Genomic DNA, 17749 nt, shown 5'->3' with positions numbered 1-17749 from the left:
CCTAACATGCTTCAATTTAGTTTAGAACGTCTTAAGTAAAGCATCTTTCTGAATAAGCCGCAGCTTTTTATACGAGTCTTAAGTGTATGTTATTGGAATATGGATAGACGAGGTTTCCATGAAGTTAACAGCTAATTGCTGAGTAATTCCATATTTAAAATGGTAGCTAATTAATGCGATGTATGCTAAAGTAACGTCATATCCATATGAATTCTTTGAAGCTACGGTGCATGCATTTCTTTCGCTCTCTTTTATGGGTAGCATTATGCCGATTCCCATGGTATTAAAATTAAACTAACGCTTCTAGAGTCCGTCAAAGTGAGGGAGTGTAATTATAAACATCATACGGATGGTGTTAAGCAATAATGTGTCAACCCACATACATTTTTCAATAAGATGTCTACTTTAAAAATTGAAGCTTAAAGTTGACATTCTATTGCAAAATGGATGTGGAATGACACATTATTGCTTAACAGCATCCATATATTCACAGAAATTTGACATTAATGATGACATTTCCACACTTTGTCATTGCAAATGCATGCAAAGTTAGCTTGGTTCGACTAATACCTCTGTTAAATTTTGTCTCTATGTAACAAGCAGAAATGTCAAAATCACGGATAGGGGCAAACGATTATCAACGGGTTGTTAGATTTAACAGACGATTAAGGGTCGGTTGCACCAAACCAAATGTCACCGTTAAAGCGTTCGCTAAATTTAGCTAAAATACAAATTTTTGCATGGAAAATTTCATACTTCACTGCTGTTTGATGTCAATCAGTCTGTTAAATGTAGTTGGTGCAGCTGGGCCTAAGAATATCGCCATTATTATTCTTACTTTTCTACCAAACTTGATTGTAAATCGTTTTAGTTCATTATTAAGTAAATAATTGTCTATGTCAAAGGTGAAAGTGAGTAAGCAGGAAGAGAATCATTCAGAATTAAAGTTATTAAGTTGAATAATTAAACGTCCATAAAACACGAAACGAAGAAGTTTCTATTCGCACAGGAAACTGATCTTAGTAATCATTACTGCATTGCCTCAGGTTTTTTTGATTAAAATTTATGTTTTTATCTCCATTATCTCCATTCCGTTAAGATGGACGGACGACCTTGTTAAAGCCGCCGGAAGACGCTGGATGCGGGTGGCTTCCAACCGGTACGAATGGAGGTCCAAGGGGGAGGCCTATGTTCAGCAGTGGACGTCTTATGGCTGAGATGACGATGATGATGATGATCTCCATTATCTATGAAACAAAACATTGAGTTCTAGTGAGTTCATTAACATTTTTTCTCGTCCGACCGAAATTTTAGTTTCGGTCATTTTTTCGGCCGAAAAAATTGCCATACCTTTCGGCCGCTAAGAAACTCTATTATCTAAATCAGTTTCGGCAAAAAATCTACATACTTACACATAATTTTTTAAAGAGAGAGTTACTTATACTTACTTCAGAATTTCATAGAAGACTGATTGTATAGTCACCTGCAATAATTTCAATAATTTAGGTACCTATGTTACACAACTAAGGCCGCAAAATATCTGACACGATCTTATTTGTAGAGCCATAAGAGCGTGTCACATATGTTTACGGCTTTCTAAGAGTATCATATTATTGCAGGATCCTGTACTGGCCCTTCGTGTTCAATTTGTACAAACTTCACCCGAATAAAAAAGTAGTCCAGTCTCAGTTAAAAAGTAATCACGAATCATAACCGATGCACCAATGCAATAAACTAGTTCTGCTAATTCCCCGTAGCAGTAAATTAACTGCACACCCCAGGTAATTAAAGTAATTATAACCTAGTACACACGGGCCAATTCGAACGTCCACCGATATCAAAATGGTATTTGAATCATGTTGTTTTGTTATAGTGCGTCTCGCCCGCGCCTATAAATGGCTGTACAAGTACGATAACTGAATGATGGACAAAACAATTGTTTTGACCGACACATATCTGTCCACAACTTAAAAACTTCGTTGTAAAATTTTACCGTTAAATACCTAATGGCTTTTATGTTTCAGTTTATGGTGTACCTGTTAAAACATTCAAAGCCTAATGCCTAGTTAATGGGCCTGATTTAGTTATATGTATTATGTTTTATCTAGGGCTCGCGGTCGAGTCCGTGTTTCGTTTACACGTTTCGAATACCCGTTTCCGAATAACACGTACACGGTTTTCTGGCCCGTTCCGCACGTGTAATTAAGAAACGTGTAATTGAGATCCGTCTCCACGGATAAACGGGTATTCGAAGAAACGGATCTTATTTACCCGTGGCTCCGGACACGTCCTTGACGAGTAGTGAAGGAACGAGCCGGCGCGGCGTACTTAAGAGCTACAAATAAATAGACAAAAGATTCATGACGAGTTACCGTCATATCTAACCTTATTCCGTGGTCCGTAGAGTCGAAATTCAACAAACGGTTTAAATACTCGTAACCCTTTTCTGAGCAGGTAGTTTTTGCTTGCAATGTTGCAATACGAGTAGAAAATTAAAAATACAGTATACCTATGCCACTTATCAAAATAGTATTTTGTATAAGACTTCAAATACTAATACTTTGTGGTTTATTATTAATAAATCATTTGCTTCGATATATTTGCTTCTTTAATTTTAGCCGCTGCATTTGTTACAATTTCATGTATGTGTAGACAGGTTCTCCTTAGTACACCGACATAAAGCTTAGAATTGGCTATGGCAGGTCTGATAACGATTTGGGATGCTACTTGTTTTCGGCGATATCAGACAAAAGGGTATTGGAAAACAACACGTTAAATGGAACACCACCGGCCGGCATTTATTACCTGAACACTAGTGTGAAAGTGATCCAAGTGAACATGAATGATTACGAATTTTGAGATCTATCTTAATGTATTTAACAATATAATTGCAAGGTAACCAAGGTAGCATGGGTTTTTAAAGTTCTCGCGTGAAATCCTGAGTTTCAAATGCCGCTTTTGTGTACTTTTTTTTGCATCGTTGGTGGATTTGCTGTTCTCGCGCAACAGTTAGGTAATTGATAAAAATAACAAATGACCACAAAGTAGTAGTAGGTGTATTTATCTGCACACCTATTCTTCGCGAAACTACATAACTTACACCATTATAGGTATATAAAATGTGTTTCTTTGATTGAAATGTAATATGTAATGAAATTAGCTTAAAAGCAATAATAGTACAAAAATTAAGGTTCTAAACTAGGGACCGGTAGGTTTAAAATTAAAAATAGTAGACTATATAGAATAGGAACACCTACTTCCATTCATTTATTGTATAGTTGGCTAAATATGATATATTAACACATGTGTTAAAACTGTTATAAATAATTTAAAAAAGTTCTTACGCCAAACGAGTTCATCTGAAGTTAACATTCAATACTAGACCTTGCATACCCAGACCTAGAGCATTGATTGGCTCAAACTGTTTCGGATCCGTTCGGGCCGGTGTTAAGTACCCGTGTAAACGGAGATACGTATCTGAGAAACGTTTCTTGGGAACGTTTCTTGGACACGTATCCGGATCCCGGCGGTTCCGTGTAAACCGTGTTCTTAGCACCGCCGGTCTTAAGAACACGGGTATTCGTTTCGGCGTGTAACACGGATACCGGGAGCCCTAGTTTTATCCCGTCCTTACGAATACACAAGTCAAAAAGACAGATAAAGACAAACGATTCATAGCTCAATTCAGGCCAGTAACGCGTTTATGATAAACAATAACAACAAACAGGAACTATGTTTATTAGAAGCCTTTTTCTTGGTAACTCCAGAGACATTGGAACTATGTAAATACCTATACATTAGAAGCCTTATATTAGAAGCCTTATTTCTTTGTAGTTACCTCTGCTCTAGAGTCTCAGAGGCATTTTGAGTAATAGTTGTGTTTGCTCAGAGCATAAAAAGGTTAACCACGGCGTTGCATGAACAAGAGATTTCCTTTGGCAGGATTGGTCCTTAGGACCCAAGGATGGAATTAAGAAGTGGAGCCACCCAGATTTTTGCTGCAGGTGGGGGGTGGGGGGATTTTTAAGCGTCTGCGACGTCTGAGGTTAATAATAATTCTTTAAGTTTAGGTTCTAAGTCAAGTTTAGTATCATTTCCAACTAAATCAAAGATGTAGACATAGATTTCATCGAAATCGGTTCAGCGTTTATTGATTTCCCATACAATCCTACACCTTACCTTTCATTTTTAAAGGAAATCTCTTGTTCATGCAACGCCGTATGTTAGCTCCAGCACCATCCGCTATAAGGCAAGAGACGGTCAAAAAGTTGATTCGCCCTGATATCAGTTAGACATCGTTTTAAAATCAGGTGTACGTTCGAATAGGCCTGCCAGTCTAGCCGCTAGAATCCCTTCGGATTCCATTCTTCTATTTGTGAACGCTATCTTAAATTACAGAGGGATTGTCTATAGTTAAACGAAGCACGACCCATGAAGTTGTTTAGTTTTTTTTTCGGTATTAGATCGAAGGCGGCGGTCATAATAAACGCTCAGTATTGCAAACGCTTACAGCTTTTGTAAGTCGAACGGGTAGATGCACCGGTAGGGATATGATGGTCGTTCATGTCTACGTGACAGCGTGATAAAACGGTGTCCGTCACTTTCTATCCCACGGTGTTAAAAAGTAACAGTTATTTTATCACTTGGGTAAAGATGGATAAAGCCATCCATAATACGCCGGCAGGAAGAAACGGCTACAACTCATTTACTTATTCTGAACCATACGATTAATTCATTCATAGACATTCAGATACGAGAAAAACGCTCAAGAAGTGCTGGCAAGGAAAAAGCAAAGAGTAGACGGGGCCACACACCATTCACTAACCTGGGGTTTACCGGTTAAACCTGTTACCATGGTTACCAGTACAATTTGACACTGGGTTAAAGGCTTAACGGTTTAAATCGGGATAGTGGGACGGTGCAAGCGAAAAATAGCATGCGTGTCATTGTCATGTGTAAGACGAGGGAGAAAGGTCAAAATTTTAGATGCATTTGCGGTGGTCCCTAGTACGCTCTCCTTTATGCATCCCAAGGTTAATACAAACACTGAGTAGTTCTGTTCGACTCTCTTTTACTAGGTAAGCAACTGGAGTACGAGGCCAGATAAAAACGTTCCATAGACTATACTTGACGGGTAATTGAGCGTCTATGCTCGGCGTTTGCTGTACAATTTATTATTTTCAATTTTTTTCTAAATCTGTACGAGGCTATGAAGCTGGCGCTGATGCAAAAAAATAATAAACTTAAAGAAAAGTTCTGACGTTTCTCAAAGATTAAAGAAATTGGAGCTTTAACGTTGAAATGGGGTGTTGACAAAACCTAATATTATACGTAGAACTAACCTATGTACCTTTGTTTAAGATAAGTTTATGTTTCATGTAGACATATTTGATATTTCAATGCGCTTAATGAACGTCAAATAAAGCTACACCGGCTCTAACCCTTACGTTGAATCCTACACATCTGCCAAAGAAGATTGTATAAGATCCAATATCGCACTGGCAAAAGAAACTCGGCGGGACACATACAATTTATGCAATCTACCTGAACTGCGACACCTAATATAGTCTTTTAAACATGTGTTTATTAACAAATTCTTATAAAATCTCGTGAAAAATAACTCTAAAATCCGTGTGTGCAAAGCATTTGAGTTCATCAATTAAAATACATGTCAAAATTGCTTACCTTGTTCCTAATGCTAAAAAAACCGGGCAAGTGCGAGTCAGACTCGCGCACGAAGGGTTCCGTACCATAAAGCAAAAAAAAAACGGAAAAAAATGCAAAAAGAAAACGGTCACCCATCCAAGTACTGACCACGGCCGACGTTGCTTAACTTTGGTCAAAAATCACGTTTGCTGTATGGGAGCCCCACTTAAATCTTTATTTTATTCTGTTTTTAGTATTTGTTGTTATAGCGGCAACAGAAATACATCATCTGTGAAAATTTCAACTGTCTAGCTATCACGGTTCGTGAGATACAGCCTGGTGACAGACAGACGGACAGACGGACGGACGGACGGACGGACGGACAGCGAAGTCTTAGTAATAACCTCCCGTTTTACCCTTTGGGTACGGAACCCTAAAAAACGAACTATAGCCTAGGGTTGTATCCCAAGTAGCATTGCAAGCTGTATATAAGCTGTATTAAAGTTTATTTGTATACTATAAGCTGTAAAGTTAGGCTGTACAAAGGCTGTATAAGCGCTTATACAGCCCTTATAAGTAAAAAAAGGGCCCAAATTATACAGCCTTTGGCGTTATTAGAGCTGTAGAGTAGCTGTATAAGCAATACATAAGCTGCATAATAGCTGCATTACAGCTATATTTCGGTGTAACAGGAAACCTTAACACTACAGATAATCTCTTATAAGTACGATATAAGAATATAAGTTTTAAATGAGTTATAAGAAAGAATTACAAGAGAATAATAATTATTTAACAAACTAAAATGTCTTAATCTTGTTCATTCGTAATATAGTAATGGCGACAATAAAGTGTTATAGTGGATGGTAAAAGTAAAAGTAAATATTATACAGGACTTGAATGGAATATTTCATTATTGGTAAGTGCGGATTATTATTTATTGTGAACCTGTGTATCTTTTCTGGCAAAATATTTACGCGCCTACAAAATAACAAAGAGAAACCATAAGGAAAATATCAAAAATCGGTAAAGTTACTGTTTGTTTTTAAGGTTAGAGTATCAAAAATATTTATAAATATTAATTCTAAGGCTAAACAATTTATTTTAGCTGGTAATCATAACACGGCGTTAGTCTGCTAAATATTTGCAAGTATTTCTTTAATTATATTTACAAATACGTTTTTTTTTTATTGTAAAATGGCGACAATTTTTAAACAGCCTACAGGATAGTTGGAGAGCATTATAATCTTAGTAGCTGTGCTGTGTAATAAATGGAGTGCCTTTTACAGCTTTTGTAATTAAAACAGCTTTATAATAGAATATTTGTATTCGTTTGGCTGTATTTCGGTTCTCCGTACATAAGTTATAATTCTCTTTAGAGATCCGTATAACAAATAAAAAACCTGTACTGTAACTGTCATATATTCCTTTAGTTTTATAATACACTTATTTTCAGAAATCATTACACTACTATACTTATACGAGTGTAAAATTACGCCAAAAGATTATTATAAGCGACTCTATCAGTAATACAGAAAAAAGCTGTACTATAGCTGCCATTTATTCATTTGGTTTTATAATACCCTTACAGACCGAAGTTATACAACTACTATTCTTATAGGAGAGTAAGATTACGCCATAAGAAATAGCTTTAAAACGGGGTTGACAGTTACATTTGTACAGCTACAAGTGCCAAGTGATACTACAATACAGCCTGTATACAGCTTTTACGATAAAATTAGCTTGTAGTGTTTCACAACACTTAATGTTTTAAAACGGAGTTGACAGATACTTTTGTACAGCTAAAAGTGCCAAGTGTTACTACAATACAGCCTGTATACAGCTTTTACGATAGAATTAGCTTGTAGTCTCTCACAACACTTTTAGTTTTATAGTAGATTTTTTATATTCTGATAAAGCACCCCATGCTTCCGCAGAATCCTTTATAATGATTTTATACAGCTTGAGCTGTATAATGTCTGTAAAGTACCTTTTATACAGCTTAAATCTTTTCTGACACTCTTATACGTCCCTTAAATCACTCTAAGTTCTTAATTGGCTGCTATATTGATGTTGCCGACACTTCCATGCTACTTGGGATACTATTAGATATTCTGTGGCCTAGAGTATAGCCGGATACGGGCTGATGAGCCCCGAGGTGGTCGGAGGTGATAAATAAGTAGTTATCTCGGCTATCTCGGGCACCGCACGCTGTGAAGTTTATAAATTATTTGATGCATGCTATAGTGTTTTCGTACTTCTTGTGGGGTTGGTTCATTACCTATTTACAATTATTATTATGTATTTAACTATACAAAAAAAAAAGTGCTGGTGGCCTAGCGGTAAGAGCGTGCGACTTTCAATCCGGAGGTCGCGGGTTTAAACCCCAGTTCATACCAATGAGTTTTTCCGAGCTTATGTACGAAATATCATTTGGTATTTCCCAGTCGCTTTTCGGTGAAGGAAAACATCGTGAGGAAACCGGACTAATCCCAATAAGGCCTAGTTTCCCCTCTGGGTTGGAAGATCAGATGGCAGTCGCTTTCGTAAAAACTAGTGCCTACGTAAAATTATGGGATTAGTTGTCAAGCAGACCCAAGGCTCTCATGAGCCGTGGCAAAATGCCGGGATAACGCGAGGAAGCAGATTGAGATTATGTATTTAATTATTAACTAAAAATACATTTTGGACAGAGGCCCTACAAAACTGTTTTAACAGTTTGACTGGAAGAGGAAAGTTTAAATAAACGTGGAAGGCATTCAAGTACTTTGATTTTGACAAGCTTCTACATATTTAGTTCACAATTTAGCTAGGTCGAATACTAGGGAGGGGTAACCGCGTCAGCAAGCGTAATATTCCTCCTAGGGCTCCTTTGTTATGAATGAATTCTGAATTCCTCCATAACCTAGTATGTAAAATATACACATAGATTAAATTACTAGATCTTTAAGACATATGTAATTTTACCCACACCCGCTAAGCGGACATAATTTGTAACAAAAAGATATACAATAAATATGTTTCTATTCTATTATAGCCATTATAGGTCGAATATTGCAAACGGACTAAATCTCTCGACCTCAAAAAGGATTAGATCTCTCGCTCTGCTAACAAATTACATTAAAGCTCAGAAGTTCTTTAAAACCAGTAAAACTGACAATGAGTCCAGTTTTTTTTATCATTTAGATACATAGACTCAAAATATTAGTTTTTGTTCTTACCATCAACACTGTCCTGTTTACCTGCAAATGTGCAAATAGCCGAAAGTTTCCAAACACCTGGCAATGTTCTCGGAAACATCACAGGAATAAAAGGAAATTTTCATTCTGAAACCAATATAAGACCAAAAAAAAAATTTTGTCTTATGTTACCTACGTATTTTCTTGTCGTACGTACGATTATTTAATTCTGTGTGCCTTTAAATGTAATTTGTAAAGCGTTATTTTCATTAAAAAACCGGGCAAGTGCGAGTCGGACGCGCGCACGAAGGGTTCCGTACCATAATGCAAAAAAAAACAAAAAAAAGCAAAAAAAACGGTCACCCATCCAAGTACTGACCACTCCCGACGTTGCTTAACTTTGGTCAAAAATCACGTTTGTTGTATGGGAGCCCCATTTTAATCTTTATTTTATTCTGTTTTTAGTATTTGTTGTTATAGCGGCAACAGAAATACATCATCTGTGAAAATTTCAACTGTCAAGCTACCACGGTTCGTGAGATACAGCCTGGTGACAGACGGACGGACGGACGGACGGACAGCGAAGTCTTAGTAATAGGGTCCCGTTTTACCCTTTGGGTACGGAACCCTAAAAAAAGTTCTAACCTGCCACTCAAGTTAAAAGGAGTCAATGTGACACCCGTGAGAAAGATAGCTTTCAACTCTACTTATATTTCACTGTGATTGTTACCATGAAACATACTACCTTCAACTTTCTAAAATATACAAATGCAACCCAACCGTGAATGTTATAAAATACGATTATTAACATTTATTTTATAACCAGGTTTCCTTATCTACACTGACTAGCTTAATTAAATTGGTACCGTTTGTTGATTTTTATATTATTTTTTATAGTAATTGAATATTGCAAGAACATCATTTTTAAGTAGATAGTTTGTATTAATTGTTAATTTAGCTTTTTATTCGTGTTTAAAAGAGAATAGCAATCTTGATGCTTTTCTCTATTAACCTCATGGATTCGAAACCTGATTTCGTGACTTTTACGCGATAGAAAAAACTAACAGGTCTAAAAGGCACCTTAAAAAATTGTAACAATTTTTACACTTTTTTTTAGCAAAAATTATCAATCATCATTTTTATTGTTTAAATATTTTTCATAATAGACGAGCGTCCAGTCTACGTTTACTTCTAAAAGGAGAATCAAAACAATTTTTAACGTCTATTTTTATTTTGAATCGTTCGAATGAACGGCGCCACTATAAACAAGCTTTTATCTGCTACTTTAAAACACTACAGTAGCCTTTAGTGTTAAGTAGTTAAGATCGATATTAGGACTGCTTGTGTAATTGTAGGTGTATGTATAGGTTGGTAGCGGCGTGACAAAGGGTCCAATTTGAGCGTATCTGAGATCGCGCGTGATTCGCCTGTCTATGTCGGATCTCGGATGGGTGAGATTTAGGTGTTTACTTGAACTCGGCTTCTTACCCCGGCTACACAGGTTAACTATAAAAAGCGATTAAACTGTGCAGTCCGATTTGCGCAGTTTTATCTACCGTGTGTATGACAAATCGTTACGATAATCGACAACGATTTGTCATACACACGGTACCCTACGATTTATAGTTACGTGTGTAGCCGGCATTAGTCTGTAATTGGTGTTTTACTATTTTCCTGTGTATGAACGCCAGTGTAGGTCATATAAAGACAGATAGGATCTTGTAAAGACAAATAGGTATGGAATATGGTCACGTTTTGAGCTTGCTCTAATTATGAAGTCAGGTTTGTTTTCCTAAGCCACAGAATAAATAATAGTCCTAAGCACAAAAAGTTTAATTTCAAATTAGGTAGGTACCAACACCATCATTGCCCACATTGTTAACTGTTGCCTACCTACATCGGTGGACCTAATGCGTTTTGTAATTTTTCATAAAGTCATGTTTTTGCATTTTTTCGAGAACATTGTTTTACAGCACAACACAGGTTTCAGTTTGAACCCACGCTACCACCGCACACATACAATATGAAAGGAAAGGAAAAGGAGTAGGTACCGCATAAAAATATTTTCGAAAAGAATGGCCTCCGAAATGAAATTCGTACGTAAATTTTAATTTCAAAAGGATCCAATTAATGCACATTTTAAAAGTATTTACCTATATGTATCCTTGAATTTTTGCCTTGACCAAAAAGCAGCTTGCCGAATAAGAAATGTAGCCTATTTATAAATACCAGAATAAAGGATTTTTCCTAGAACTATTGGATCAAAGGCCGCGCTTCCTCGCTTTGGCGATACATACGAGCCCCGATGCATATGTTTTCGTCAGGTGACCCCATTTTTTGAGGTTCTCGCGTTTGTTCAAAACTAATGTTTTTGTTTAATAATTACTAATATTTAATGCTTATACTAATGTAATTTAATTTTATATGGTAATACTCTGCAATAACTAAATGCAAATACAAGAAATACCGTTTGTACTGAAAGAAAAAAAATAATGATTTTATATATTTTTTTTGACGGGTAGGATTACAACATATGTGAAAAGGGCTATTACCGGGGAAAACAATAGGGCTCTGCCAATGTACTGACAATTTTGTTTCGAGCCCATGCATGCCGCAGTGCTGTAAGAGAGGACAATATGATTTACGCTACGTCTTACGTAGGCGAACAACGCGCGAACGCGGCGCGGCGCGGCGCGGCGAAATCAATCCTTTGATGCCCATAGAAGTGTCCTACGTAAGCGATCTCGTTGCGAACGCGGTGCGGCGCGATTTGCACGCGAATGTCAGGCGGCGCGGCGCGGCGCGGCGCGGCGGCGGCCGCTTTCGCCGCGCCGCGCCGCGCCGCGTTCGCGCGTTGTTCGCCTACGTAAGACGTAGCGTTAGACAACGTTTTTGAAAAGTCCTTTTTTTCAGCAATAAAAGTCTTATGCAATTTTATTATACGATCAAAATAAACTACATTAAACATTGCTATTATGGTTCCCATTACTGGGTCATTATATGTTCATGTGTAAAATTTATTAAAATAAACAAAATTGTTGCGCGGTACTAGACGAAAACATATGCATCGGGGCTCGTAGAATTGGTCGCTTTGACATATAATTTAGTAGCTGTTACCCGCGACTTCGTTCGCGTGGATTTTTATGTTACTTTAATAAAATAAATAATTAATTAACAGCAATACATTTCAGTTGGGTTGATAATTTTACAACAAGGGACATTTGTCTGGTACAATGTCGTCTTACTACAAAATTTCAACCCTCACTTTCAACATCCTCTTTTTAAACTTACTAGGTAGAGGTAGGTACCTATAGATGTATGGATTCATGGCTACCTATAGCAAAGTGAACCAATTTAGTAAATCATCGTTTAAGTACGTTAGTTATGCTTAACCTGTTTCTGTAATTTGAGCTATGCGACATAAATGTCACAGTTCTTTATGACTAGAAAACGTAAGTAAGGTTAGGTTTATGTTCATTTGAAGCCATTACAAGTGTCCAGCTGGCATTCAAGGTGATAGGTCGATAAAATGGAAATTTTATGAGCCGGATTGACATGACATACAATTTGTTTTTCTCGGATCGCTCTTCTAGAGTCGGTAAAGTTATAACTTATAAGAGCCAACAGCAGTGGTCATTTCTCCATACAAACGTACTCGACTGTTTCCTCCGTGGGTTTTGATGCTAGAGCAATGACTTTTTCAACACAGATTGAAATTGTCATTGTCAATTGTCAATATCTGTGTCGGACCGTTTTGCTTTTTTTGATATTTTTGTTTTTTAAGGCGCTACAGTCCTTCAAAAATGGCCAAAATGGCCAATTGACTATGCCGCAATGAGAGGCGTAGTATTCAAAACTGAAATCAATTAGCCAAAAAAGCAAAACGGTCTGACACAGATAATTTCATAATCATTTAGATTTCCAAGTTTGGTTAGGATTGGTTAAGTTTTGGAGGAGGAAACAGTCGAGTACGAAACCTCGATTTTTGAGATTTTTACGCAGATTTAGGAGCCGCTTCCGTTAGCGAGACGAGTATTTTAAGTGCCAGTTGCACCAACCACATTTGACAGACTGATCATCGTCAGCCGGCGCGCCCCGCGCCTTTACTATGAAACTTTCCATACATAAAAATTTAGCGAACTCTTTAACGTTCGTAACAGTTTGGTGCAACCGACCCTAAGTACCTAAAATATGTAAAACTCAGCTCCTGTTTCGTCTTAATTATAACTGTCATTGTTAGCTAATACACATTCTAACCCTAATTTATTACTCACTCGCTTTACTCACTTTAAGAAGCAACAGCATGCATTTTGATACTCAGTAGGCCATGCTGATTCCAAGGATACCACTTATCGGTAAGTATAAATCTTTTCGGTCCTACGAAAATCGTAAATAAGGTAGTTTCTGCGAATTGGCCTCTCTTCTATAAGCCCACGTCAGTAAGATTAAGTTTGGCTCCGATCCGAGCACTACTTTTATCATTTAGAATAATTTAGATTATAAGTAAAATCGTCCTTAAAGGTGAAAATCGTGTTTATCCACCTCATTTTACGGAATATGTAGAGTAAGCAGAGCGGAACGCCGAAACGCATAATAAATTATAAAGAATTTACAAATAGGAAACCTTAAAGAGGCAAACGAATATGAAGCTAAATTTAATAAACGCTCAGCTAAATTTTAAAACAATGGCAAATAAACCAACGACATTGTATTAATGCATCTTTGCAGTCCGGACAGCGAAGAAAGAACCAACTGCAGGAGTTTCAAACGTAGTTAATACCTTTTACAAGAGTATTAACGAAGCACAAATCAGGCTTATTAGTGTTCCTAGATTCTAGATAGCCTTAGATGAGTCCTGGCTCCTTGGATCTCTTTACAATCGCTTCCAGGGTCACATGAACCAGTCTGAGGATGATCTTTGACGACGAACGTTTGTTAAGTGTTTGTAGTACTAGTATAAACTGGTGAGTGCCTGGTAAGGACTTGGAATAGTGACCAGTAATTACCTATTGTCCACACCAGGCTATAAACACGATGTGTGCTTTCACTGATAGCGATCGGACTGATATTTTGCTGCTTATCGATAATCAAATGCTTCCTTCACGGCGCTTGCGTTTACCATGTTTGATAGAATTTTAAAAGATATGTTCGAGTTCTCTCACGAATATTTGCTTACATGTGTAGAGCAGACTTTAAAGTAGGGTATATAGAAAGGAAGATGCAAAAATAAAACGGGTTTTTTAGCTAATTGAGCCGACACCCCTGATGGTTCCAATAAATTGTGTCACTATGTATATTATCGTCGTCTAGTACAGTCGCCATCAGATATATCAGAGCGGCTAAGGCGCTCACTAATATCTGAACACGCCTCTATTGTTAGGGTTTTACAGTGCGTGTTCATATTGCGAACACCTTGGCCACTCCGATATATCTGCATTACTTTTTATTCACATCATTACTTTTCTTTTATACAATAGTACTTGTAGTAACCAGACAGCCAAGCCCACATACATATTTTTATTAAGGTGTAGAGTATTAAGTATTGTGAAGTTAGAGCTTGTAGAGTTAGTGCGTGTTGAGTTAGAAACTTGGCTCTACATGAATTGTGATAACATTTTGACAGTGCGAGTGGGTCTATTATAAAATATAAAGCTTACTGTGGGATTAAGTCAAGAGTTTACAGATAAGTAAGATTTTAAGCAGGTCACGCTCATCTTTTTACTATGCGCAACAGCACAGAACACTTGCTGTCTAGTTGACTTACGATGCATGTTCTTACTTAACTAAAACTTACAAAGGAGACAATTAATTAAGAACACTGAAAGCACCAACCATTCTTCATCAAGCAATTTACTTTGCAGTTCTCGTGAACAGATAATCTAAGTTGCGTACGAGGTAGTGTCGAAACACCGTTTCCCGTCGGTCTAGATACTCTAGATCGCCTCTCGATTCTTATCTTGGCTATGGCCGTCAAAGACGTCTTCTCACGTCGACGGAAAGTCGTGCCTCATCAGATCAGACGCCACGACCACGGCGTCTATAGGTAGACGTCGATAAGTTCCGGAAAAATGTAACATATAATCCTACAAATTAGTTTGTTTCTGTTCTTTAATTATTATATTAACCTATTGCTCTTCTTCTTATCAGCTTATCTGACTTTCAAGATGCATCAACAACACATACTTAAGACTCACAGAGAAAAGGATGACTCACGTTAGACCGGGCCGGATCGAGCTTCCGGCGCACCGTTTTCTATGGAAAGCATCACGTCCCGGACACGGCCCGGTCTAACGTGAGTTAACCTTTATCCTTTGCTGGTTTGTTGTCTATTCAAACATTTTTCTTAAACTTTATTTTTAACGTGTGCAAAAACATAATTTCCGGTTTCAACCAATTCTGCTTATCCAGATGCGATAAAATTTCCTCATTAACGCTTACTCGCAGCCTACAATTCCAATTTGTCCATGTCGTATTAGGTTTCACGCATTGCGTATCAAGTTACTATGTGTGTATTGTATCGCAATAGTTAGGCTACTTGAGTGTTCAAGTAAGTATGCAAATAAAAACAAATTTACATTATTTTATATTTTATTTGGGACATGACAGTATCACAAAACTGTCGACATGGTATTCCGAGATGTGTAATGCAGTTTCTATGCTTTTATTACGTCTATTGGCAATGGCAACAAGTTAAACCTGTTTCCACACTGCGGGTCCTACACACTAGACTTCACACGCGTCATCCCGACGTCTGTCTGGTATGTCATCACTGGGGCAGTTCCATTAACTTCGGACTGGCGGCGGTGAAATGTATCCCGACTAGTTTTGTATAAGAGTGAAACGGAGATTTAATGACGACCGATTGAAACCTCTAACCCACTCGTCTTAAGGTTCAGAACGCCATAAAAATAAGTAGGTCTGGGTATGGGATAAACGTTGATTGATATGCTTAGAAAAAAACCGGGCAAGTGCGAGTCGGACTCGCGCACGAAAGGTTCCGTACCATAATGCAAAAAAAAAACAAAAAAAGCAAAAAAAAAACGGTCACCCATCCAAGTACTGACCATCACCCCCGACGTTGCTTAACTTTGGTCAAAAATCACGTTTGTTGTATGGGAGCCCCATTTAAATCTTTATTTTATTCTGTTTTTAGTATTTGTTGTTATAGCGGCAACAGAAATACATCATCAGTGGAAATTTCAACTGTCTAGCTATCACGGTTCGTGAGATACAGCCTGGTGACAGACGGACGGACGGACGGACAGCGAAGTCTTAGTAATAGGGTCCCATTTTACGGAACCCTAAAAAAAACATTGCGTACCTTACCCACTGTGAAATGGCACAGAAAGAAGCGATACTCCTCTCTATTGCAGCATATTGTGGCGAAAGACATGATTTAAGATAAGTAGGTCCGAATGGTCAGATAGTATTTAGGATAGTGAAATATAAAGCACATATATATATATATATATATATATATATATATATATATATATATATATATATATATATATATTATTTAAATTTATTTCTGACGATCACAATATAGATTCTTATAAATTGACATTAATGTAATTTGTACTGTAATCATACATATGTTGTGAAATAAATAAATCTAATCTAATCTAATCATACAAACACCGTTGTTTTACCAGAACTTGTCTACGACGGTTTAACGCTTTACTCGTAAACATAAAATCCGCAAATTCTAGATTCGCGGACAAACATAACGGTAGAATTCAAAACATAAGAACACTGGCACAGTAGATAACTCGCGTATTTATTCAAACTAAAGTACCATTCCAATTTTGAACTTGGATTCTATGTTTTGTCAACTAGGTAACGTCAGCTACCGTCAACTGAGGTGAGTAGGGATTGAGGGGTAAATAGGGATAAAAACCGGGAATGATATTCAAAATTGGAATATCACCGCTGAGGCTAAGTTCAAGTAGATACTTACTAACTAAGTACAGCGCTCTATGATCACGATTCGCGTTACTCTAGGTGTCTATGCTCGCTATCTAGCATCTCCTAATGACTCAGCTTTGTTACTTCGTGCCTCGTTGAACGACCTCTCGATGTTACTAACTTACTGCATCCACGTGACGTGAGACTTTAGTTTTTATTAGAAAGCTTACAAACTAATCACAATGACCTGGGCGGTTTGATAGCAATGTTGATTGAAAGGAAATTATAATGCGGAGGGGACACCATTCTTTCTCATAGCAGAGTCTGTGGGAACGAGTTCTTGTAAGTAATTGAGTCGCTTAACTTCAAACTTGTGTAAATACGTTTGTTATATGATTATTTGCTGTCACCACACCAACTAGTAAAGGCTCTCTTGATTGTACAAAAACCGACAGCAAATAGCATTTTATTCACATGTGAATGCAAATTTTGTATTGTTTTCTTATGTTTGCTGGTTGAAATGACTTTTAAATGACGATTTTGAATGTGTAAATATTTCATAATCATAAAATTCATTTGATTTGATTTGATTTCTTTTTGTTTGATAGGTATCTGACAGTTAATATTTTCTTCCGGTTGGTGTGGTGAAAAATTTTGTGTTTCGCTCGGGGGCAAATTTTGTTTAACCTCGCTTCGCTCGTGGTTCAATCTTTCGCTTGCTCGGGTATCAAACCAATATTAGCACGAGCGGTTAAACAACAACTTTGCCCCCTTGTAAAACAAATAACTATTGCGAATTTATTTTCACGGTGGGAGGGTTGATAATGAATTGTATGCAAAAAATTCGCAAATAAGTATAAATTAAGGGTTGCCATTGCCACATATCAGTTACTTATGCACGTTATTATTTCGCGGATTAGCAAAGCAATATTTTGATTTAGTAAATATATATATTAGTTTAAGACGTAGGTAACCGGCCCTTATATCGGAGTCTAATGAAGATGTTTTCTCGCCATTTC

This window comes from Cydia fagiglandana, chromosome 10 (genome assembly GCF_963556715.1).
Source record: "Cydia fagiglandana chromosome 10, ilCydFagi1.1, whole genome shotgun sequence".
NCBI classification, from domain to species: domain Eukaryota; kingdom Metazoa; phylum Arthropoda; class Insecta; order Lepidoptera; family Tortricidae; genus Cydia; species Cydia fagiglandana.
This window is presented reverse-complemented; position numbering follows the sequence as displayed.